The following is a 25,265-nucleotide window of genomic DNA, read 5'->3' on the forward strand; positions in this document are numbered from 1 at the left end:
ACATCTTGATTTGATGCTAATACGCCTTCAGCGCCTCTCTAAGCCTCGCCCTTGGAACGGAGAAGGGACAGGCCCGGGCTCAGCGCAGAACGCAGCACCTCTGTGCAGGTCCGTTGTTTCTATTGCTATGGTTACCGCCCTTCTGCAGCAAAACGTGCTGGTTTCCCACTTACTCTGCTGACACAGTTTTCCTTTCATAGAAGTTGCTTAGTGAAAACAAAACCAAAAAAAAAATAGGTTTACTTAAAGAACAATAATACATAAAGGATCATCCTGGTGGTGTGCGGATAATGGAAAATTAGAGACAGTGGGCTACAAATGAATAAAATTGGGTAAACAGTTTGGGGGTGGGTGAAATGGGTGACAGGGATCAAAAGGTACAAACTTCCAGATATCAGATAATTAAGTCCTGGGGATGTAATATACAGCATGGCAACTATATTTAACAAGACGACACTGATTATTTGAAAGTTGCTAAGAGAGTAGATCTTAAAAGTTCTCATCGCAAGAAAAAACATTTTGTAACTATTTTGTGGTGATGGACGTTAACAGCACTTATTGTGGTGATCATTTCACAATATATGCAAATATCAATTCATTATGCTGCACACTGAAACTAATACAATGTAATACATCAATTATATCTCAATAAAAATAAAATAGAGAAAACAAAGAGCACTAGTTAGGAGCTTGGACCTCAAAGTGAGATAGCACCCAACCCCTCCATTTACCATCAATTCCCTTCTTCTGACCCCTCCTCGGCTTCTGCATCTGGAAAATGGAAAAACAGGCCCATCTCATGGGGCCCTTGTGCAGAATGAGATAAGCTACACAGGGACCTGACTAGTAGGGGATTGTGAGGGGACAGGGTCCAAAGGACGCCTCAGAAGAGACTGCGGGGTTGCTAAGCAACACATCCTAATGCTGGTGTTGGCAGAAATGCAAAGGGAGCAAGTCACCTGTGCTGCTCCCGAGTCATCAGTAAAATGTGTCCGTCACAGCGGCCACCGGAGTGAGGGACAAGGAGAAGGGGCCCATGCGCTGTGTGGACAATGGACTCCTGCAGAAGTGAGGAGAGCATCCACCAGACACGGAGTGGAGAGTAAGAGCTCAGCAGAGGTGGGAAATGAGAGCGGAGGAGCCGGAGAAATGCCTGGGGAACCACAGAAATGGAAGGGAGGACTTTGCACTTCCCCTAGATATGGGATTCGAGCATGTCTGCCAGCCAACAACTGAGCTACAATGAGATCCTGGGGTCCTTTCAAGCCAGAACTGTTTGTGTCCTTGACAAATCTGCTGTGAGAACAACAGGCACAGGTAAGACATGCTGGCCTCCGAGGCCAGAAGGAGACAGACAGTGAGTGATGGTGAGGAACAACACCTGTAAGGCCTTGGCCCCCTCCTGGGACTCCCAGGGAGCCCCGGGGTCTTCCTGATGCAGCTGGCTCCTTCCCACACCAGACACCAGACAGAGGCAGAGGGGAGGGGACCCCCAGGGCAGTCACTCTCTGCACAGGGTGGGAACCTCCACCCTTTGAACAGATGCTAATTATAACCCCCCACGCCGGTCTGTCACCCGCTAAAAATAGGCTGTGTGGTGCTCTCCTCCCACAGGTGCAGCTGAGTTTGGGAAATAATGCTGTTTTTAGCCTGGTGCAAGCAGGAGGACTGACTCCTAGACGCTCGGGACCAGGGTCTGTCTGCACAGGAACTTGCAGGAGCAGGAGGGGCCCCACAGTTATAAATTCCTCAGAACATCAAGGAGGACCCAGCTCCCCTGTAAGCTCAGTGGTGGGAGCCGCTGCTGGGCTCCGTGGGGTCAGCAGGTCTGTCCTGCTGTGGAGACGCGTGGAGACACGGCACCAGCAGCCTGATGTCCAAAGGGCGGGTTCTGCTCAGCAAAGAGCACCACGAGGCAGAGTTCACCTGGGTGAATACTGATCCCCTGCTCCCTGGAGATTGTGTTTCCACCTTTCTTACCTGCGGGTTGAATCCCTGCCGCGCTCCTCGGGTCACTGGCACGCATGTCTGCTGAGGGGTCAGGGACACGCCTCAGTGGCTGTTCCAGCCCAGCTGGAGGCAGGTCCGTCTCCACGGCGCACAATGTCTGGCTCTCAGTCAGCTGCTTCCCATCGGCCCCCTGGGAAGGGCCATCTTTGCTGTCATCGCTGGTTTATGAGAGAAGAGAACTCTCAATCCAAGACTTTGGCTCAAAGCCCCTCATTTTCCCGCTGCAGGTGGATCCCAACGTGAACTTGAGCACAGCCCATCTCAGTCCATCGTAAAGACACAGTTCCTGCTCATTCTCACCTGGAGTGGAGGCCCAGCCCCCACCTGCCGGATCCCAGCGCTGCCCCGCAGGCTCTTGGGAACTCAGGTATTGCGTGTTCTTCTCGGGGACGGTGGGTCAGGGTCTAGAGCAGAGATTGCATGTCACAGAGGGAAGGATGGAGTCTGGAAAAGAGGGAACACCTGGGTGAAGTGTTTTTGCATTTTGCCCTTCTGGAAGCCAGATATTAGAATGCTGAGAAATGTCACCTAAGAAGGTCAGAGTAAAACCGTTCATGAGTGGTTGTCTGTACAGGTATCAGGACTTCAACGGTTAGCTTTCTGAGAGGTGGGCCTCTGGAGGCAGAGTCTCTGGGTTCAAATCCCAGCCCACTACTTACTAGCTGTGTGCCCTTGGACAAGCGATTTACCCTCTCTGGGCCTCCATTTTCTCGTCTGTAAAACAAGGATGATGGCAGTGCCTGCTGCATAGGACCAGTGGCCATAGGACTATCAGCTGCATGTCATTTTCTACTGGGATCAATTCTGTCTCCTAGATCAGACCCTTTTCTGTAAAAATGCAGGCTGGGAAGGATGCTCTGAGGTCATCCTCCTCATCGTCATCACCATCAACAGCTTCAGGAGTCACTGAGCCCATGGCAGGTGCTAGCCCATGGCCCCCGAGATGGAGGCCCCCTCCAGTTTGCAGAGCAGGTGCCTTCTCATTCACCTTCCCAGCATCAGCTGAGCCTGGAGGCTGCCCCAGCCTCCTCCTGGCCTTTCTCCCTCCCTTTCTGCTCAGGGGCCACCTCTTCCACACATGGGCCCCTTTCAACTCCTGAACCAGGCGCCTCTCTGCCTAAAACCTTCCTGGCCCCATCCGTCTTTCCAGTTGCATCTCTTTCCACTCTTCCACCTGATTCACTTGCTCTTGAAGCACTGGACCCCTTTCTATTTATCAAATGTGCCCGCTCATCCCACAACAGGGCCTTTGCTCTTGTTGCTCCCTAGGCCTGGAACTCTCTTCCAATCGTTTTAATTGCAGTAAAATAAACATAACTTTACCATTTCTAAGTGTACAAGTCAGTGGCATTAGTACATTCACATCATCATGCTACCTTCACCACCATTCATCAGTAGAACTTTCTTCATCTTGCAAAACCAAAACCCTGTACCCACTAAATAACAACTCCCATCCCTCCTTACCCCAGCCCCTGGCATCCACCATTTTACCTTCTGTCTCTATGAATTTGACAACTCTGGGTACCTCATATAAGTGGAATCATATAGTATTTGTTCTTTTGTGACTAGCTTATTTCTCTGAGCCTAAAGTCAAGATCCATTCATGTTGTCGCATGAGTCAGAATTCCCTTCCTTTTTAAGGTTGAATAATATTCCATTGTGAGGCTAGACCACGTGTTTTTGTTTGTTTGTTTTTTAATCCATTCATTCATATCCCACTAGTCTTTGCTTGGTATATTCCATTCTCTTCATTCATGTCTCAACTCAAATATCTCTTTTGAGAGCCAGCCCCTAATCCCTCACCATCAACATACATTATTTTACTATGGAAAACAGTATGGAGTTTCCTCAAAAAATTAAAAATGGAATTCCCATTTGACCCAGGAATCCCACTTCTAGGACTATATCCCAAGAACTCAGAAACACCAATCAGAAAGGATATATGCACCCCTATGGTCATAGCAGCACAATTTACAACAGCTAAGATTTGGAAACAGCCTAAGTGCCCATCAGCAGATGAGTGGATTAAAAAACTGTGGTACATCTACACAATGAAATACTATGCTGCTGTAAAAAAGAAGGAACTCTTACCATTTGCAACAGCATGGATGGACCTGGAGAGAATTATGCTAAGCAAAATAAGCTAGTCAGAGAAAGATAAATATCACAAGATCTCATTTGAAGAATATAATAAACAACATAACCTGATGAACAAAAATAGAGCCAGAGGAAAAAAATATTTTGGACTATAACAGAAGTAATCCTGTTATTTGCAGATTTTTAATATTTCTACAACTTTGGTGATGTTATACTATGTTAGTACAGTTTTAGTAACATATTTAAAATCATTTTTCTTGAAATATTAACGTTTATTGCATGTAAATGGCTAATTATTTTGTATCTACAATCTGGTTATAGATTTAGTTTGTATATTGTAAATAAATAATTTAAAAAGTTTAAAAAAAAACCCACATGATTTTACACCACTTGGCAGGATCTGAAATTACATCATTATTGGTTTAACTGTTCATTTCCTGTCTCTGCTCCTAGATGTGAGCTCCATGTGTGTGGGGACCTTGCCCGTCTGGCACACCCATGGCCTAGCATGGAGTCCAGTGCAGGGAAATTCCTTGACAAATGTTTATTGAATGACTTGATCAAAGGAGGATTCTAGGCACCAGCGGATACAGGCTCCCAGGCCTTAGTGATGCTTCTTTCTCCCTAGAACTTTGTTCTGTGCTTGACCACTAACGTCCTTCATCCAACCACAGTGGTTCTGTGCTGACTTCTGTAATTGTTCAGAGTGGCTGGGGTTAGTCATCTTAGGTGCATCACCACCATATTTACAACCTGCTTTACAGCCTTCGGGGAATTAAGCATCCATCACCCTTGAAAGGGAAAGATATAAACACTTAGCCAGAAAGAGAGGGAGGAAGGAGAGCATTAAGAATGAACAAGGGATGCATTTCCCGGCAGTCAGCAAGACACAGGTTTCTTCCTGGTCTCAAGATCAAAGAGGATACCCAGGGGAGAAGAACACGCAAAAAAGTCTATGCTTTATCCTAAAGACTGGCTCACAGTCGGGTGTCCAGGAATCTGTAGGAATGGAGTCTGGGATAGTTTTTTAATATCTCAAATAATATAATTAAATTTAAACAATTTCTTTATATCAAGAAGCAGGAGGAGGAAAGACAGCAGGCCCTGGGCCAAGAGCTTTGGCAGGTCCGTCTGCGTCTGGCCACCTGACGGCCGCTGGCAGAGTGGGCGCAGCTCAGGGAGCGAGGCCCCCATTTACCCCCACAGCCCTTTCCGCTCCCCTTTTAAGGATAATCAGCCTTTCCTGCTGTCTCTCGGGAGCTGTTGGAAGCACAGCTGCCAATTACAGGCTACATCTCAAAGCTCCCCTACAGTAACCTCCCAAAGCCCCGATTCCAGGGGGGCCTCTCGACCTGATTCTTCTGTGACCCCAGTTGGGAACTCGCTGAGGACAGTGGGCTGACACTCACACGGTCCTTCCGGGGTGTCACAGGGGCTGGGGTTCTGAGTGCTCTGGGCGTTACCTCACTTCATCCTCACCCGCACGCGGTCACAGGGTCCTGTCAGGAGCCACGTGTCACAGAGGAGCCGCGTCAGGCTGGGCAGGACCCACACTCCCTGGGGCCGATGCTGCAGGGCCACAGAGGGCAGGTCCAGGCCCATACCTCTGACCACTGAGCCCTGACCGTGCACTGACGGTGCCCTCGCTGGTGGAAGGGGGCCTCCGTGACAACCCCAGACATGGCTCCGGACGCCTCTGTCCAGGAAAAAGTCCTACTTTCTGAAACAGTGAATCCAGCCCAACAGGACATTGACCAAGACTTTTCTGGGGGACTCAGACTTCGGGCAGAAGTCTCAAAGCCGGAGTGTTGGGACTCACTCTTTCCAAAGAGAATGCTGGAAGCATGCAGGTGAGCTGGGGACACCACCTCCCCATGGGAGAAGAGGGCCATTGGAAGGAGAGCCCTAGGAGGAAATTCACAACAGGAGACTGAGCTGCGTCCAGCATGGCCAGGGGTGAACCTGAGGAGGGGCGGTGAAGGATTAAAGACAAGAGAATACAGTTGGGGCCATGATGGGACACTGCTCTCAGATGGAGAGACAGCACCACAGCCTGAACGCCGAGTCTTTATTTTATAGTCAGATCCCGGGAGGCAAAGCAAGGGCGTGGTAAAGATGTTTACAATGTTCTCTCGGGTTTCCAATCCACTCAATTACATGCACCTGAGAACTCTATCAAGCTTTGTTTTGGCAGCACTTGCTGCACCTCCTGCAGCCTACATCACTCAGCCACCTGGGACCACAGGTTCGGACCATAAGGTCAAGCTTACAACCATAGCCTTTGGCTATAATTGTGCTGGGAAGGCTTTGCCCTCCACGCTGGGACCTGCACGTGGCTTTGCCACGAGAGGACCGTGTCATTAGTCCGAGGCTTGAACCTGTCCAGACGCTGTAGCCGCTCTCCACAGGAGACACTCAGATTGTTTGTGAAACTGAATGTTGGTGTGTCCTGGACTGGACGCTTCAGTTTCTGAAGGATGCACCTGTTTTAAGAGCTGAGCGAATCTGAGAAGCTTTGAGATGTGCCCAAAATATCAAGCTGGGGAGGAGGGAGGAATCCTGGCATCTGGTCGGCTCAGGCTCTTATAACAGATTCCCATAGACCTGGGCACTTAGACAATAAACATTTATTTATGACAGTTCTGGAGGCTGGAAAGTCCAAGATCAAGGTGTTAGCCAACTCAGTTCCTGCTGAGACCTGCTTCCCAACTTGTAGATGGCCACATTCTCAATGCAGGTGGTGGTGGACCCTGTCATGGGAGATAAATTTCCTTACGGTGTAAGTCAGATGCATTAGGGGTTTCAGTTACATGCTGGCATAAGCAAGCTAATGAACACACCATTCCTTGTCTGATCCCCCCAGCACGCAGTTCCTCCCTTCTCTGTCCTCAAGACCTTTCTCACTGCATCAACCCACTGCGACCTGTGTGCTAATTTATGTCCGAGTTTCATCCCCACCAGCCATGGGCCCGCTGAGAAGAAGATCAGGTTCATCTCTCTCCTCCTTAGCCGAGGGCCCGTGCTTAATAGGTGCTTTGTAAATTTCACTGGACAACTACATGTGTCTTCGTATTGCAGTTGCTTTAGAAAGCCGGATAGAGTGGTGAAAGCACTGTTTTGTGTTTTCTTTTTAAGAAACTCATCATTGGCACGGATACTGCTGTTAGACAACATTGCAACACTTCGATGCCAGTAAAGACAGGTTTTAAGATGTTTTATTTTATTGGGACAAATGACACGTCCATGAAAGCCTCATCCATCTTTTTCCCAGTTGATGGTATTTGAAGACTCAGTAGTAACTTCCTTCCAGCAACTGCTATCCCTTTTTAACATTCAAACTCTCTTTAACAAATGTGGCACCTTCCTACAAACCGCCTGGACAGGTGGCAGCCACGCTACATCTCCTCCATGGGCCTGGGGCCTCAGGCGCTGCTGCAATGTCACCCATTCGTGCTTCAACTGCCGGGCTGCCCATCCTTAGGGGGATGAACCCCAGCCATTAGAATAGAATGCAGGCTGAGTCTTTAAAAGAGAAAGTCAAAAGTGCCCCCAAAACTTTAGAGATGAGATTTCAGGAAGGAAATGTAGGTTTGGGGTTAAACCAGAGGCCCATGTTCCAGGGCCTCCTACACCTGGGCAGAGGCCCAGGGACCAAGGGCGAGGCCACCCTTACACAGGGTTGCAAGTGCACTCCTGCAGGTTCCCGATGCTCCTGTCCTCCACCCACGCCAGCCACTCCCCACAGTAAAGGTCAACCCCCTCCTCCAGGCGATGAGGCCAAACTTGGAGTCGGCTTTGACACTTTTCTTCCTCCTGTTTCATCACTTCCAGTCCATCAACCCATCCTGATGGCTTTACGTTTCAGCTATGGCAAGAATTAGATCAGCTCCCCACCTCCAGCACGGATGGGCCAAGCATCCATCATCTCTCTCACTAAACTATAACAGTTGCCTCCTCGCTGGTCTCCCTGCATCTGCTCTCTCTGCATTGACCCTGCACAATTCATCCTCCACGGGCAGCCAGAGGAATCCATTCAAATATCAAGTCAAAATTCAAGTCCTCTGTGCAAAACTTTCAAACCACATCTCATCTCTGTCACAATGTAACAACTCTATCACACACCCCTGGCTCACTCCACTATGGTGGTCACACTGGTTCTTGTTCTTCCTAGAACACACCATGCATGCTCCCACCACAGGGCCTTTGCACGTGCTCTTCCTCTGTTTGGAACTTTAACCCCCCAGATATGCACATGGAAGATTCCTTTCATTCTCTCAGACCTCTGCTCAAATGGCTCATCTCAGAGAGGACTTTCATTTCCCCCAATATAAAGTAACCCCCAGAACTCTCTATCCCGATACCCTACTTGATTGCTTGATTTTGATAGCATCTATTACTACCTAGAATAACACACACTCACATATATTTGTGAGTATGTGTGTACATACACTTACATGCAAGTGCACATATACACATATATGTGTCTATATGATCATGCTTGTTGGATGGGTGTGCCTTCATGTTCACTGCCCTCTTCCTCCCTCCACTGGAATGTCAGCTCCATGAGAAGTGGGCCTTGGTCTGTTTCATTCGCAGCTGTATGCCAGATGCCTAGAACAGGGCCTGCTCTGTGGAGAGTTAGTGAACGAATGAATTGACTGAATGATTCATTCTTGTGAGAGTTCTGCCTCAAAGGAGAACTCGGGGAGACTGACAGAGGCTGGCCTGGACCCCGGGGCTGGACTCCCTGTCCCAGGTCTCTTCTCAGCACAGGGGATCCCTCTGCAATTATCTGGCCATGCGGATCGTCGTGGAAGCTAGAGCCGCTCGGCCTCCTGAATGCACTTTCCTAGAACAAGTTTCACATTGGCGGGTCCAATCCTGGTTGGTCACACAGGCAGCTCCGCCGTCCATTGGGACACAGCTGGACAATCAGGGTCATGTGCAGAGCTTGATGACCTGAAATCTCACCTCAGGCCACTCACACTCCCGGTGCAGAAACTGCGGGCAGACAAGGGGACGTGATGGCCACGGCACTCAGACCAGCTTCCTCCCAGCCCAGGACACCTTCCCAATGGAAGTTTCTGGCCCGGATTCTTTCTCTCAGCACTCCTGTGAGTCAGTGGGGCAGGATTAGTAGAGCCCAACTTGGCAAATGAGGAAACTGAGGCACAGCCAAAGTAAGTGACTCACCTTTCTTCAAAGGGCTCATTACTGTGGGGCCGTTGCCTGGTGGTTACAATGTGGGCCTAAGCCAGCAGCCTGGGCTGGGTCCTGGCTCGGTCACTTTCAAGAGGAGAAATTGCTAATCACCGTGTGCCTCGATTTTCTCTTCTGTGAAATGAGTAATAAGCATAATTGACCCACGGCCTTTTATGAGCATGATGAAAACCAGGCATCATCCTGGGGAGAAACCAGACTCTGGAGCCAGACAGCATTCACTCCACCGGCCCGCTCCCTCCCCTTGCTCCGGCTAAGCTGCCTCTGCAAGTGGAGACAATAGCACCAACGCCAGAGGCTTTTGTGAGGAGTAACTGGTTTCCTGATAAAATGGTTTAAAATGTTGGTAGCTTTTGTTTTGTAAAACAAGTAGAGCAGTGCCTCCACAGAGCAAGCACAACGTATTTGCTATATAAAAATACCAAAAAAAATGCATGAAAAGTGCTCAGACCAGTGTTTGCTGCCTGTGTGCACAGTGAATTGTGGCTGCTCTAACCTTTCTGACAAAGTAAGGCAAGAGCCAGGGAGTCACCCTGCCCTGGCCCCCTCCGGGCCTCCCACCTGCCCACGCGCTCAGCTTCGGTGCAGCCCGCACCTGCCGGGACTCTGCTGGGACTCGCTCCTCTGCTAACAGGACAAGAGGGGCTGGATGGTGTCCGTGCGTCTCTCTCCCACCGATTCCCAGCTCTGTTCTCTTCACAGCGACATGACCTGCCCGGAGCCTCCTGCTCAGGCCTCGGGCTCTGCTGGTTCCCCAAACCCAATCCGGAGACCCCAGGCCGTGCTCTCAGCCGCAGGACAAGCATCAGTACCGTGTCCACCAGTGCAGACTGGTCTCTGGTCTCACTCAGAGCTGGGGAACAGGAACTCCTCAGGCTCCACTTAGCCAGGGACAGGAACAGCTAAGAGGGGAGGTCAATGCTGAGCTGGCAGGGCCATGGTCACACTTCATAATGATCCCCCCCAAGGCTGAGCGCCTTGCTTGTCCAGAGTCACCTGAGGAGTCAAGGGGACACTGAGGAGGGAGCAGTGGTCACTCCTTTCCTCTTTCACTCGTCCATCAGCTGACTCACCGCGGGCTGCAGTGAGGGGCAGGACTTTGTTGTCAAGCTCCTGGGCTAATGGGGGACCCATCTTTCAACGACCATATATGCAGAAGGAGGAAATAATCCTGCGGGGGAAGGGGGTGCCCCAGCAGGAAGCACTCAGCTCCAACAGGGGGAAGGAGAGGGGGTCTAGGGAGCATGGAGCTGGGCCTTCAACTTGATCAGGATATTGAAAGAAGAACAGGCCAGGCCTGGTGTGGCTAACCGGTTGAGTGTCAACCCAGAAACCAAGAGGTCACTGGTTCAATTCCTGGTCAGGGCATATGACCGGGTTGTGGGCTTGATCCCCCAGTAGAGGGCGTGCAGGAGGCAGCCAATCAATGATTCTCTCTCATCATTGATGTTTCTCTCTCTCCCTCTCCCTTATTCTCTGAAATCAATAAAAATATATTTTTTTTAAAAAGGAGAGAGATGTTGTGGGAACAGCTGGGACAACAACAGAGATATGAACATACTTGGTGGGAGGAAGAAGGGAGTTCCAGTGGGCAGAGGGGTCAATGAGAAATGAGAATCAGATCCAGAGATGTGGCTGGAAACCAGCAGGGAGAGGTCTCAGATGCCCACTGTGGAGCGGGGACTTGGTCCCTCGGGCCAGCTTCCGCGGGCTCCAGCCACCACCTGTCACCTGTTCTGATGCAGCACAACCTGTGATACACTTAACATTCTTTTAAATCAGACGTCTTAATTATGTAAATGTAATTTTAGAGTGAACCTTATATACTGGACTTAACTGGAAAAATAAACTCGAAACCAAAGCAATGTGATAAATTGCAGCGAGGTATGATTGCCCAGGAAGTCTCCAAATCCAAGGCTGGCTCTCTCTCAGTTCAAAAGGGAGACAATCAAGTGTTATAAAAGAGTTAAGACACGTGAGCAGAAGCTGAGACCTTTCTCCTTGAGGGAAAGGAGAATTGGAAAGGACCAATTTTCTAACCCTGTTCTGTCATGAGCGTCTGAGTCACTTAGTGGGCATCGTTCATCATCATCTCCAGGGGGAGCGGGCACTGTCCGTGCCTGGCACATAGCCCTGAACCCTCCAGGGGGCTCAGACCCACTGCCCACTGCCAACATCTGCTTGCTTTTGCCTGAGGGTTTCTGTCCACAACCTCAGCAGACCACGCTGCCCACACAGGGCAGGCAGAAAGTGCCAGAGAATTAACAGCCCCTGCAGCAACCCCACAAAGAATGCGTTGTAGGAGTGGGTGCTCCCTCGCCCCTGGGATAACCGACCACCTGGAATTGGTTCCATCTCCCAGACCTTCCCCACAATGTTGGACTCTCAGTGTCCTCTGTACCTATAGGCTTGATAACACGCCCCAAATTGTTATCTCCATTCCCTCTCTCACCCCCTGCTCCCAGACTGGGTTTCCCGAATCACCTCCTAAATAAACTACTTGCTCTTAAATTCTCCTCTCAGACTCTACACCCGGCACAAGCCAAACTAAGGCACTAGTCATGAGTGACATTTGTCCCGCCCTGGCCCCCTGATGTCAGACTCCATCCCTGAGAGGCTCAGTCCAAAGGGACCCCAAAGACTGCTTGGCTCTTATAACTAGATGTAAAATCAACTCAGGAGAAGCCTGCGTGGCAATTTCCTCGGGGAGGAGCTGAAGTTTTCTGTGAAATATTTCCATATGGCATTGATTACCGAGAGTGAGATAGAATGGAATCAGTCAGCTGTGCAGTTGGGAGAACTCCCTCCCGCTCTGCCCTGAAGCATGGATTTGGGTGGTGCCAGGGCAGGCACAGGGAGCCCAGTGGCCCCACGGCTGCCATCAGAGGTGACACCGGAGGAGATTGGACTGGAAGGGGTAGCTGCCCTTGGCAGGTATTTCAGAAGGGCGGTCACCAGGAGTTTGCAATGAATCAGCCTGGGGGGCGAGGGGGGTGAGGAAGAGGGTGATTTCTGACTTGTAATGGATGGAAGTGTCAGTCACCCCGAAGAAAAGCAGGTTTGGGAAGGAAGGTCATGAGTTCAGACTGAAGCATATTGAAGATGAGCTGCCTTTCAAATGTCCAGGGGAAGATATCAAGAAGCATGGATGGCCCTGACTGGTTTGGCTCAGTGGATAGAGCGTTGGCCTGTGGACTGAAGGGTCCCAGGTTCGATTCCGGTCAAGGGCATGTACCTGGGTTGCAGGCACATCCCCAGTAGGGGGTGTTCAGGAGGCAGCTGATCGATGTTTCTCATCGATGTTTCTAACTCTCTATCCCCCTCCCTTCCTCTCTGTAAAAAAACAATAAAATATATTTTTTTTTAAAAGAAAATGAAAAAAAAAAAAAAAACATGGATGGCCCTAGCTGGTTTGGCTCATGGATAGAGCGTCGGCCTACTGACTGAAGGGTCCCAGGTTCGATTCTGGTCAAGGGCACATGCCCAGGTTGTGGGCTCGATCACCAGTAGGAGGCATGCAAGAGTCAGCCAATCAATGATTCTGTCTCATCATTGATGTTTCTATCTCTCTCTCCCTCCCCCTTCCTCTCTGAAATCAATAAAAATATATTTTAAAAAAACAAGAGCCTGGATATGTGGGGCTAGAACTCAGAGGAAAGGCAAGAGCAATACAGATAAGGCATAAGTAATGTGAAGGAAGGGATGGGCTCGAGCTCGCGTGTGTGTGTGTGTGTGTGTGTGTGTGTGTGTCTGTGTGTTTCTTATTGTTGTTGTTTCATTGTGCTCAAATATACATAACAAAAAAATTCACCATCTTAACCATCCATCAATAGATCTTGCCTTGCTTCCACCTTTTGGTTTCTGTGAATAATGCTGCCTGTGAATATGGGTATGCAAATCTCTCTGAGACCCTGTTTTCAATGCTTTTGGCCATATACCCAGAAGTAGAACTGCTGGATCCTATCAGAATTCTAGCTTTAATTTCTGGAGGAACCGTCATCCTCTTTTCCATGGCAGCTGCACCACTTTACATCCCCACCAACGGGACACAAGGCTTCTGCTCTCTCCACATCCTCACCAACCCTTGTTAATCTCTGGGTTTCTTGGTAGTAGCCATTCTAATGCATGGGAGGCTTTCAATGACAGATGTGACCTTGTGCAGAGGAGGAAAAGGATGGGGGCACCATCATAATAAGGCAGGGACACTAGGTGCCAGTGCTTAGTCCATCATCAGCCTTGTGAACCTGGATCTCCCAGCTACAAGCAGCAATGCTGTAAGGCAAGCATGTCAAACTCAAAGGCCAAATAAACGAGGCATGCAGCCCAGGGGCCACGAGTTTGACATGCTTGCTCTAAGGGCATTTACTGTTTTCTTTTTTCCTTTTTCATTTATTTTTTTTAAATTTCTTTATTGATTAAGGTATCACATATTTGTCCTCGTCCCCCCATGCCCATCCCACACCCCTCCCCACACATGCCCCCACCCCCTTGTTGTCCTTAACCGCTGTTTATTTTTCTTTTTAAAAATTTATCTTCATTGTTGAAAGTATTACAGATGCCCTTCTTTCTCCCCACCATGGACCCCCTCCTACCTTGCACCCCACCCCCAAGCCTCCACTGCACTATAGTCTGTGCCCATGGGTTATGTATATACATACACATGCATGTTCTTTGGTTAATCTCTTCACAAGGTCCCCGAGTGGTTGGATGGTTCGGGCTCTTTTCTGCTCTGCCATCCTCAGCCTGTCAGTGGCATCACCCCTCCTGGATGAATTTTTTTAACGGGAAGAAAACTATTTCTCCAAAGCCCCCAGCAGGTATCTCCTTACATCTCATGTGCCCATGCATATGGTGAGTGCCCCAGGGAAGGGCGTGTTAAAGCAGAGATTGCTGGCCCCACCCCCAGAGCTTCTGACTCAGCGGGGCTGGTGGGGCTGCGGAGGGGCCCAAGAATTTGCATGGCTTCCCTCTGAACATCTCCCCCATGGGAGGCCTGGCTTCCTGCTCTGAAAGGCACTGCAGGATCAGAACACCCTGTGAGTAAGCCCAGAACAAGGCTTGTTTGGGTGTCTTTGCTGCTGCCTACATCCAGGCAGAGGCTGCCTGTGGCCAGGCCATCAGTCCCAAATAGTGTCTGTTCATGGCCCACAGGGGTGTGGTCCCTATTCAAGGCAAAGAAACAAGCCCTCTGTTCGCTGATTGTCTAAACAGACAACCCTGAGAGCTCCTCTAGCCCAGCGTATGATTCCTCCTGAATGGAGGGAATGCAGCTGCAAATGGGCCCACAGACGCCTTTATTCGCAGGTGGCTGGTGGGGACTAAGATCAATGCAGAGGAGAGCTGTCCTGCATAGAGTTCATCCTTTGTTCTGCACTCACATTCACATTTGATCTTAATGACAGCCCTGGAGGGAGCAAAATGGGAAGAGACTTTGGTACCCACTTTACAGATGAGAAAATAGAGGCTCAGAGGATGAACGAGACCCAAGGTCATGCAATAGGAAGCTGGACCCAGAACTCAAGTCTTCTGACAGTGAATTTTACATGATCTGGCTGTTAATAAATGGACAAAATGTAAGTGGTTTTCTGCTTCCAACTGAGGATTCAATGGGTAAGGGCAGAGAGCCCGTCCTGTGACTGCTTTGGCCACACAAAGTGGGTTAATTTGTGGTTGAGACCCCGGGTCAGCATTAGGGCATCCAGATGGCTGGGGTTCAGGGAGCTCTGTGCTATTTTCTGTTCAGTCCAGCCTTTGGAAGTTGGGTGAAGGTTCTGGAGTCTGAGCTCCATACAATCTTGGACAAATTATTTCCCCTCTCTAAATCCTTGTTTCCCTAACTACAAGGGTGGCATTAAATGAGAGGCACTGAGTGCTCAGCCCACCCCCTGGCACTGTAGGTGGAGCAGGTGTCTGTCTTTTGTGGCCAACCAATTCCTTCTCTACATTTTGCTAACACCCCCACGTAATGAGTGCTGCCTTCCCAGGTCAACTGCAGAAACTCAGCTCCCACACTTCTTTGCAGCTGGGATGCAGTCCCATGGCCCAGGTTCCACCAATCAGACACGCCTGGGTGAGAGGGATTCGCAATGGAGCTTGTGCAATGACGGCTGTGCCCAGTGGATCTGAGCTTCTAGAAAACTCGGTGTCAGGCTGCTGAGCCTTCAGTCCAGGCACAACTTCATCAGAACAGACCCGCAGCCATGGTGTTACCACAGCAGCCCCCATAGTGTGGCGGCGGTCTTTTTCTGCTGCGTAGCTTCAGAGCCTGCAGCACCCTCCCACGGATTTGGGAACACTTGATCTCTTTTAACAAATCCCACCCTTCAACAGCCAAGGTGGGTCTATTGTTTGCAACTGAGTTTCTGACACGTACAGTAAGTGTCACTACCAGTGGCAGTTGTACTCCTAAGTCACTCTCTCCAAGGTGAAGGGGACAGACCAGGATAAACTGGGCACATCACAGAGGCCTCTCTGCAGGCTTGGTCGGCAGCCCAGCCCTGTGGACACCCGTGCCTGCCAGAGCCACACGACCGGATATAAGCACAAACGGTGAGTCACCAGGAGCAAGCACAGGATGACAGTAAGCCTGGGTGCCAAGTGGTGGAGAGTCCGCCACAGGGCGAGACAAGGTCCTGCTGGAAAGAAGGCCAAGGAATGCTGCGGGGTCCAGGCAGGGCCAGCCCTGGACACTGAGCAGCACAGATCAGGCTCAGGGGGCCCGGCCAAGGCCGAAGAGCAGAACCCCTGGGTCCTTCACTCGCCGCTGTTTCTGTCCCCCTGTGTGTCCTCAGGGGTGGTGTCTTCCCCCTCTGGCAACAATGACTTCCATGGACCTGGGTCTGGGCCATGCGGGGGGTCTTGCAGGGTCCCCACACCCACCCCAGACCCCTTCCCTCAGCCTCCCCTCCTAAAACCAGAGGACTGGGGAGGAGGCCAAGGGTTCTCTTTCCAGGTGGAAATGTGGAGTGTACCCCCCTATTTCCTTACTCTGCCTCCCGAGCCTCTCCCCACCCCACCCCCACCCCCAGCACTATCCACAGCCCAGATGAACCTTTCTAGACGGTGGCCTGGGCTTCCACGACTCATCTCAACAGCCAGCCTCCACAGTCTCCCCACCACCTCCCCCTTCCCTCTCTCCCCACAACCAAAACTGCCTCTGTGAACACTCATTTACATTCTTCTAAAGCCCATACACATCTGTTTCAGTGCCAACTATGTTCCTCAGCACCCCTGGGCCACCGTAGGTCACGCTCCTGTTTCCCAGGCCCCGCCCTTGAGCAGGGCTCTACGTTAGAATCACCTGGGAGCTTCAGAACAATCCATGGCCACGAGGGCTCGTATTCTGAAGGGTGATGAGAAAGTTCCAGAACTGAGTTATGTCGATGGCTGCCCAATTCAGGAAATTTAAAAATCATTCAATGGTATGCCTAATGTGAGTGAGTTTTATGGTATGTAAATTATACCTCAAACAAGTTGTTTTTTACAAATACCCATGTTTAGGCCCTTGGCTAACCCATTAAGTCAGAGTCTCTGGTGAGGGCCCTACTCTGTCGTCAGCATTTGGACATTTCTTTCAACCACCACCACCATCCACACACTCACAATGAGGGAGGAGTGACCCCCAGTGAGTCCTGGGGCTGTCGTAACAAAGCCACAAATTGGGTGGCTTCAATCAGACGCCTGCAGGGCTACACCTGACCCAGAAGTTCCCAGGAGGATCCTTCCTTGCCTCTTCCAGCTTCTGGTGGTTACCGGCCATCCCTGAAGTCCCTTGGCTTGTAACGGCATCCCTCTAATCTCCGCCTCCATCTTCACATGGCCCTCTTCCTTGTGTGTCTTTCTATGTTCCGGTTTTCTTCTAAGGACACCAGTGACTGAATTAGGTCCTCCCTAATCCAGCATGGCCTCCTCTTAACTATTTACATCTGCAAAGACCCTTTTTCCAGGTAAGATCACATTCTGAGGCTCTGGGTGGACATGAATTTCAGGGGGACTATTCAACCCAGTACATCAAAAAAGAGAGCAGTCAACCCGGTGAGGACAAGACGACGCGTCGGCAGGCTGGCCCCTTCCCCACTTCCTGCAGTAACCGCACCTCCCCCGGGGCTCCAGGCTGCCCCAAGCAGCAGTTCTGAGGCTCATCTCCCTCCAGGTGCCACCATGGGGACTGTGCAGGTGTGTGTGGTGGTATCTGGGTAAGTGGCAGCTCTGGGGATTCCCCAGCGAGGTGGGGGTCGCCCTAGACTTGGGGAGATGGGGGTCGCCCTAGACTTGGGGAGATGGGGTCAGGAAAGCCCTCGAGCCAAGTCATGTCATCTAATCCAGCCTGACCAGAAATAACCCTGCCAACTTGGTCTACAGCTGCCAGGCCCTCAGGTCTGTTTCTCAGTTGGTTTCAAATCACAGGTTGGGGAAAGAGAATGATTTGACATTGGGACATCAGGGTCACACACAGCAGACTAGAACGAAAGATGGTTTCAGTGTCCTTGGCTGAAGGTGGCTGAAGCTGTGATCTTGTCCCAGGCTCTTCCATACTCCCTGGCTGTAGAGGAATTCAGTTTCTTATGGTTTTAGGAGAATGACCCCCACTTTTTTGTGGTCAGGCAGAGGCCGCTTTCTGCTAAGTGGCCTTCTCCACAAGATGCCAGTTCCTCCCTTACAGGTCAGTTATAACATCTCTGATGCCTGAAATCACCCAGTTCCCTTCACCTGATTGAGTCAGGCCCATCCAGGATATTCTCCCTTTTGATGCATTCAAACTCAATTGATTTGGAGCTTTAATTACATCTTCAAAATCTCTTCCCCTTAACCTAATCAGGGAAGTGAAATCCAGCATACCCACAGCCTTGCCCACCCTCAAGAGGAGGAAATTCTGTAGGGCCTATGTACCAGACGGGCCGGAGTCCTCAGGGCCACCTTAGAATCACAACACAGCTTACCTACCTCACGGCTCTGCTTCTGCTTTATTTCCAGGGCCACGTGTGAGCTCCTGTGGCTTTTTAATTATTACCCCGTTCAAGTCCAGAGGAAAGAAAGCTCTTGTCACTCAATAGAGCAAATGAAATCCCAGGCCTGATTCCCATTGGCTTAAAATGGATCACGTGCCCATGTCTGAACCAATCACTGGTCAGAGCATGGAATCCACCGATTGGCCAGTTCTGAATCAGGTGCCCAAATCTGGAGCAAGAGGTCAAAGCCATTCCACCAGAGGCTCAGGGATTGAAAATAGGGTAGGGATCATTTCACCAAAGGAAAGCAGCATTCCCATTGTAAAAACTGCACAAACAGAAACACCCCACACTCCTCCCTGAAAAAGCAAATATCTATATTCCATTCACACTCTCCTGGACAGGCTGCCTTATTTTATCTCCAGTTAGATGCGATTTTACCCAAATTTCCAACAATTTTCTTGATTTCTTACCTCACTTTTTATTACAGCTTTAGCTGAAAACACACACACACACACACACACACACACACAAAAAAAAAAACACATGTATGTCCCTACATGCCCCTACAGGCCAGTAATAAGGTAAAAATTCATAACAGTCGACCAACCAAACAGGGCATGGGAGGGGAGCCGCTGAGTCAGAGTCCATGCCACTGGGTTCACTTTCCTCCAGGAGGTTGGGGTCTACTTTTGTCCCCTCCTCTCCAGGTCCCCATGCCTCCGCTCCTGTGTGAGCCTCCAAGGGCTGGTCTCAGGGATGAGAGTCTAAATATTTGGCCTCGCACCCTGACACATCAGCCCAGATGCCCGCTGTAAACAACCAGAGCCTTTCCCAGGCCCGTGCTGACCTGGCTGACCTCTCACAGGGCAGCATGTGGCCAACGGGGCGGTCACATCAGTGCTTCCAAGAAGTGTTCCACGGGGCGTTATGCTTGGAGACGGTTTCTGTGTGAGCCTGTGAGTGGCCAATAGTGCTTAAAATCACGGGGCCTCTAGCCAGCTGACCTACATTAATCACAAGTGCACAAGGAAGGTTGATGGTTATGTGCCAGGCTCTGTCCTAAGCACTTTGTATATAACCTCATTAATAACTCACAACCACCCTGGGAAGTAGAGACAATTGTCACTGTCCCCATTTGGCAGAGAAGTTTAAGGGGCGGGGCCCATAGTGACACACAGCTGGTGAGTGGCAGCGCTGGGGTTAACCCTTGCGATTTGTCTCTAAACACGGGTCCTAATCATTTCATTTTACCACATCTTCTGTTGGAAAACACTGCACGCAGGGATACTGTTATTCACTTAACAAATGCCCATTGAATACCAACTGTATGCTAGACACTGTCCTAGGCACTGGGCTAAAACAGTGAACAAACCAGACACAGCCCCTGCTCTCCTGCAGCTAGTGGAGGGAGGGGTGGGGAGGCAGAAAGAGACCACGGTCACAGATGCAGAGTAAAAACGGAATGTCACACAGTGGCAGGTTGTAGGAAGACAATAACATGGAGAGGATAGAGAGTGAGGGAAATCAGGGAACATCTGCAGGTGAAATAGACAGGGGAGAACTCCCAGGGAGGTAACATCTACGCTGATCTCTACAACGAGCTGGTAGAGCAAAATCCAGCGAGAGTAGTATTCCAGGAAGCGAGCACAGCAAGTGCAAAGGCCCTGAGGCAGGAAAAGGCTTAATTAAGGAACAAAGAGAAAGACACCCTTGTGGCTCTGTTAATAGGAGCAAGCTGGGGCGTGATTATAGAATTAATGCTCATTTCCTTAGGTGTGATAACGATGTGGAAGCCACCTGAAAGAACAGCTTATTCTTAGGAGATGCTCACTCAAGTCCTGGAGGGGAATGTGCCATGATGGCCATGACTTCCTTTCAAATGGTTCAGTGACACGTAAAGCACACGTGACAAAATATTAACAGCTGTTGATTCCAGGTGGAGAGCATAGCATACCCACTGTACTACTTTTTACATTTGTTTTTTGAAATTTTCATAATTAAAATAGAAGAGAGAAAAAAAAAGATGTTGGAGAGGTGGGCAGGGACAGGACTATGTAGATCTCATGGTCCTGCTCCCGAAGGTGGATTTTCATCCAAGACCGAGGGGTTTTAAGGCTGGAAGTGGCAAGATCGGGTTTGCTTTGCCATCATCACAGCAGCTGCCCTGGGTTTCAGTCAGGCTTTGCAGACGATGGAAGAGAGTCTCTAGAGGCCCTGCAAGCACGTTTCTACTTCTGATTCAATAAACACTCATTGTGCACCTTCCACCCAGGCACCATGCCTGCGTTTTACCTTCACTGATCTCACTTAACCCACATGACAACCTGCAATGTCCTCCATACGATCCCCATTCTTAAGATGAGGAAACTTACCCCCAAGCAGAACAGCTAAGGCCGTGGTCAGCAAACTGCGGCTCGCGAGCCACATGCGGCTCTTTGGCCCCTTGAGAGTGGCTCTTCCACAAAATACCATGGCCTGGGCAAGTCTATTTTGAAGAAGTGGCGTTAGAAAAAGTTTAAGTTTAAAAAATTTGGCTCTCAAAAGAAATTTCAATCGTTGTACTGTTGATATTTGGCTCTGTTGACTAATGAGTTTGCCGACCACTGAGCTAAGGCGTCATTAGCCAGAGGGGACAGAGTCCAGGTTAGTTCGAACTTTGGCCCTGAGGCAACACTAATTCATCATTCCACTTTTACTAAATCACCACCATTAGTCATAGTTGATTAATTATAGTCAAAGCTCAAAAGTGACTTCTCTGGAAGACAATCTTCTATATATATAAAAAGCCAGTGACCAGAACGACCAGAGACCAGAACACCATGGCTCCTCGCCCAGGCTGGTCCCTCCCCCCAGGGAGCGGTTAGGGGCGCCCCTAGGCAATGCGATAGGGTGCGAGTTTGGTGGGGGAAGTCGAAGAAATAGGGGGGAAGGTCTTGGGGCCTGCGGGGTTGGGGTGGTCGTCCGGAGTGGGTGTGGATGTGCTGGGGGAGGAAGAGGAAGATCCGGTTGGGACGGCTCAGCACAGCACCTCCTCATTGCGAACCAGGACGGGACTGAATGGGCGGCTGCTTCCCGAGTGCGCTGGGCCGACATGTTCATGGCAGCCGCCGTCCTCCCGACACGTCACTCATTCCCAACAGTAAACGGCTGCCGACACCAACACAGAAAAACCCTCTCCAACCAGAGGCCCTGGATGTGCCACGGGACCGAAGGAAACACACTAAGGAGCTAGAAAACCCGGAAGTGTGCGACCAGAGGATTGTGGGATTGCGGAGGACGCCTGGGCGCCTGGGGCCGGACCTGAGCCTGTTACTGCGCATGTACAGGGTCAGCCCTGCAGCCCTCCGTCTCCAGTATTTGGACGTCACTTCTGGCGGGAAGTTATTTCATTGGGGTTTGCTGTTCCCTGGCTGCAGGAAGATCAGAATTAAAGGTTTCGCTTGTTACCTTGGTTTGAAGCGGAGGAAAATGGGACAGTGACGAAGAAGAAGCTTTGGAGATAGTGAAGGGCAGTGTGTCCAGACTGTTGGGAGCTCAGAATTAGAGTTTAATTGGGATGGAAATCCTGCCAATAGCACCTGATGCTGAAATCTGAGCTCTCTACTTTTAGGTGTTCCAGTTCAAGCTTGGAGGCTGCCTATTAAAACATTCCTGCTTGGGGAGCACTTCCGGCGCCAGACGGTCACCTTGAAGTTCAACCCCTTGGTAACCTCCGACGCAGCAAAAAACCGCAAAGGCCACTTCAACGCCCCCTCGCACGTGCACCGCAAGATCACGTCTCCCCGCTGTCCAAGGAGCTGCGGCAGAAGTACAATGTCCGCTCCATGCCCATCCGCGAGGATGTCGAAGTCCAGGTGGTTCGAGGACACTGCAAAGGTCAGCAAGTCGGCAAGGCAGTGCAGGTGCACAGAAAGAAACATGCCATCTACATGGAGCGGGTGCAGCGTGAGAAGGCTATGGCACACCTGTCCACGTGGGCATTCACCCCGGCAATGCCCACGTGGACAGGTGTGTCCAATATCACCATGCTACAACTGCACAAAGATCGGGAAAAAATTCTTGAGCGCAAAGCCCAATCTTGACAAGTTGGAAAAGAGAAAGGCAAATGTAAGGAAGAACTTACTGACAAAATGCAGGAATAAATGTAACCTGTTGTGTAACGGTTTAGCTGTGGGTTTTTAGCCTGGTGTGTATTCCTTTAAAATTGTTTAAGCTGTCTCTGAAATATGTTGTTTCCTTCCCAGTTTGTTATTGATATGTGGCTCTGTATATCTATTGTTGCTGTTTGGATTAATTTTATGAATAAAAATTGGAAATGTTTCTTAATTCAAAAGTAAATAAATAAAATAAAACATTCCTGGTTGGAAAGTGTTTGTATAGAAGCCCATAAGTATTAAGTATTTGCTGTGTTTACCATGCTTAGTTCTCTGTAAGGAACATGGAATAATGCTAAATGCCTCATGTTCTCAGGAAGCTTGAATTTTAAAATAAAGAAGAAATATAAATATTAAAAGTAAAAAAAGAAGCTTGAGTTTTAGAGGTGATCAGGCAGGCAGGAGAGCGGTTAAGAGCCAGCGGTCCTGGATTGCGAGAGGGATGTCGGAAAGGTCCCAGATTGCGAGAGGGTGCAGGCTGGGCTGAGGGACCCCCCACCCCATGCATGAATTTCATGCACTGGGCCTCTAGTTGTAAAATAGGTATGTTGTCACACAGAGAGAGAGACGAAACTGAATTGCATGTATGGTCATATGGTCCCTACTTTTCCACCAAGGAGCCAGGAGTTCTTTGTCCGTAGAGAGCAACAGCTTGCTGCCGGGGCTGCCTTGCTCATTTTAATACTCAATGGCAGGGGCACCCATTCTGCTTGTGTGTTTCATCACACGTGAAATCCGTGTGTTTAATATTTCTTGCCCACTTATCCAAAAGAGAACTATTGGTGAGTGGTTAAGCAACTAGACAAATGGTCACTGTTTTCTGTTTTCTTAACTGTAGGCAGCCCGACTGTCATTCGTAAGAATCCAGAATAAGCATCATGACTCTATGAGATTACTCCTAAGCGGCCCCCAGGAGACTGCAATTATACCAGTGTTTAATTATCCTACCTCCCAATCTAGCCTTGATTCATGAATGTGCACTTTTAGGCGTCGGGCGTTAAAATAAATTAGACTCCACAATTACGTGTAATTAACGGGGGGGACAGGTACTGTGCTGCAAAGATGAGCCACCCTGTTTTGCTGAAATAAAGCCTGTCAGTATCAGCGTGCCGGCCAGGGGAGGCAGCAGGAAGCACAATTAATGTTCTTTTGATTTAATGGGGGTTTATGGTGCTATTTTTCATTATCACAACATCTCAAGAAATATAAACAGGTTTTCCCTAATGCAACTGTATTTCTACCAACAAGACAGCTGGGCCTAAGTGAAAACGCAGCAGAATTAACCGCAAATGTATAATGTTATGGATGATTCTGAGATTTGTATTTTAAAATCCGTGCAAAACTGTCCCCACCTAGGAACGGAGACGTTTGACCCCAAACCCCTGGGAGTGACTCTGCAGCCTCTTCTGAGTTTGTAGAAAGAAGCAAGTGACAGCCAAACTCGTGTGGGTTATTAAAGCCACCTGTGCCCCAGTTGCGTGGCTCGCATTCCCAAGCCTCCTGTCTGCAGCCATGTTTCTGCTTTACCGTTTCTTCGACAACTTTTTTTAGATGGTTTTTAAAAGCTTAATTCTTACAACCCTCATAGCATCACATCCTCATGCAGCCAGAAGTGCTGGGACAATCAGGTTGAGCGTCAGCCTCTTGGTGGAGAGAAAGAAACACGAAGCAGGAATGACTTTTTGTTTGTTTAATTGTTGCACAGGAGTTCAGGAAATAGAAGAGCATTCCGGCTTCGCAAGGTAGACAGAACCAGGCGGCGTTCTGCACAGAGAGCCAAGGAACTTGCAGGAGGAAAGAAGGTGCGTAGGTGTCAAGAGAAAAGGTCCCCTCGAGGTTAACCCAACAAAGGGGTGAGGAGTTGCGAGTGGCACGAGGAGCCTGAAAGATCCAGGCAAGATGACCCTGGTGAGAGATGCCAAGAGGGTGACAAGAGAGGAGGAAGGTTGCCCCAGATGATGTGGTTGGAGATGGACAGGGGCTGGAGAATTAGGAGACCAGGAGGGTCCTGAGAATTCTGCTGAGGCCCCACCCATAGCTGAGTGACGTCCCAGGCTGGGGGACATCTGAGCCCCTGAGGGCCCTCTCATCTCCCAGGCAGCCACTGAGCTCCCAAATGGAGCTAGAAGGCCCCACCGACCTGGAGAACTTAGGCCCGGGGCTCGGACCCAGAGGACCATGGAGTTTGCCGTGAATTATGAGAAAGAAATGTGGCCAGAAAGTACTTTGCAGACCCTCCAACCCAATGAGTGTCTGAGCTGGCGAGTTAAGTCTTGCCCTGAAACCCAATCCACAGCCCCTGTCCACAGTGAGCACACACAGGTGCTCGTACATGCATACGGGTACACACACACACACACACACACACAAAGAAACACTCACACCGAGACCTGTCACCTCCCCCTAGCAAAGGATAAGGGGCAAAACACAGACATCACCATGTTTGGTCTTTGAACAGCAGCAGTGGAAAGAATAAATATCCAAAAAGATAATCAGATGACATCATCTCAGCCCCACGGGGGGGATTGTGTGCAGCCCCTCCTTCACTGGCGTGCCCTGGTGAGGAGAGAAGGATGGAGGGAAAATTGTAGGCAGGGCCCATTTAGGGAAGGGAGAGCCATGTTCATGAACTTGAGGCCTGAAGGAAAGCAGTGTATTTTGTTTTGTTCTTTAATATTTCAGAGAGGAAGGGAGAGGGAGAGATAGAAACATCAATGATGAGAGAGAATCATTGATTGGCTGCCTCCTGCACGCCCCCTACTGGGAATCAAGCCCACAACCCAGGCATGTGCCCTTGACCGGAATCGAACCCGGACTCTTCAGTCCGCAGGCC

The 25,265-nt window shown here is 49.9% G+C and overlaps 1 pseudogene across 1 annotated transcript in view; it reads left to right on the top strand.

The window, feature by feature from the left end:
* The window catches only part of LOC307106745 (ribosomal protein uL24-like), a 117,699-nt pseudogene extending 95,279 nt beyond the window's left edge, over positions 1-22,420 (top strand). Inside the window, exon 2 of the transcript in view lies at positions 21,889-22,420. The product of the transcript in view is annotated as a ribosomal protein uL24-like (transcript). The remainder of the gene's footprint in view (positions 1-21,888) is intronic.
* The last annotated feature ends 2,845 nt before the right edge of the window (positions 22,421-25,265 follow it).

This window comes from Cnephaeus nilssonii, assembly GCF_951640355.1.
Source record: "Cnephaeus nilssonii genome assembly, chromosome: 11".
Classification (NCBI taxonomy): Eukaryota; Metazoa; Chordata; class Mammalia; order Chiroptera; family Vespertilionidae; genus Cnephaeus; species Cnephaeus nilssonii.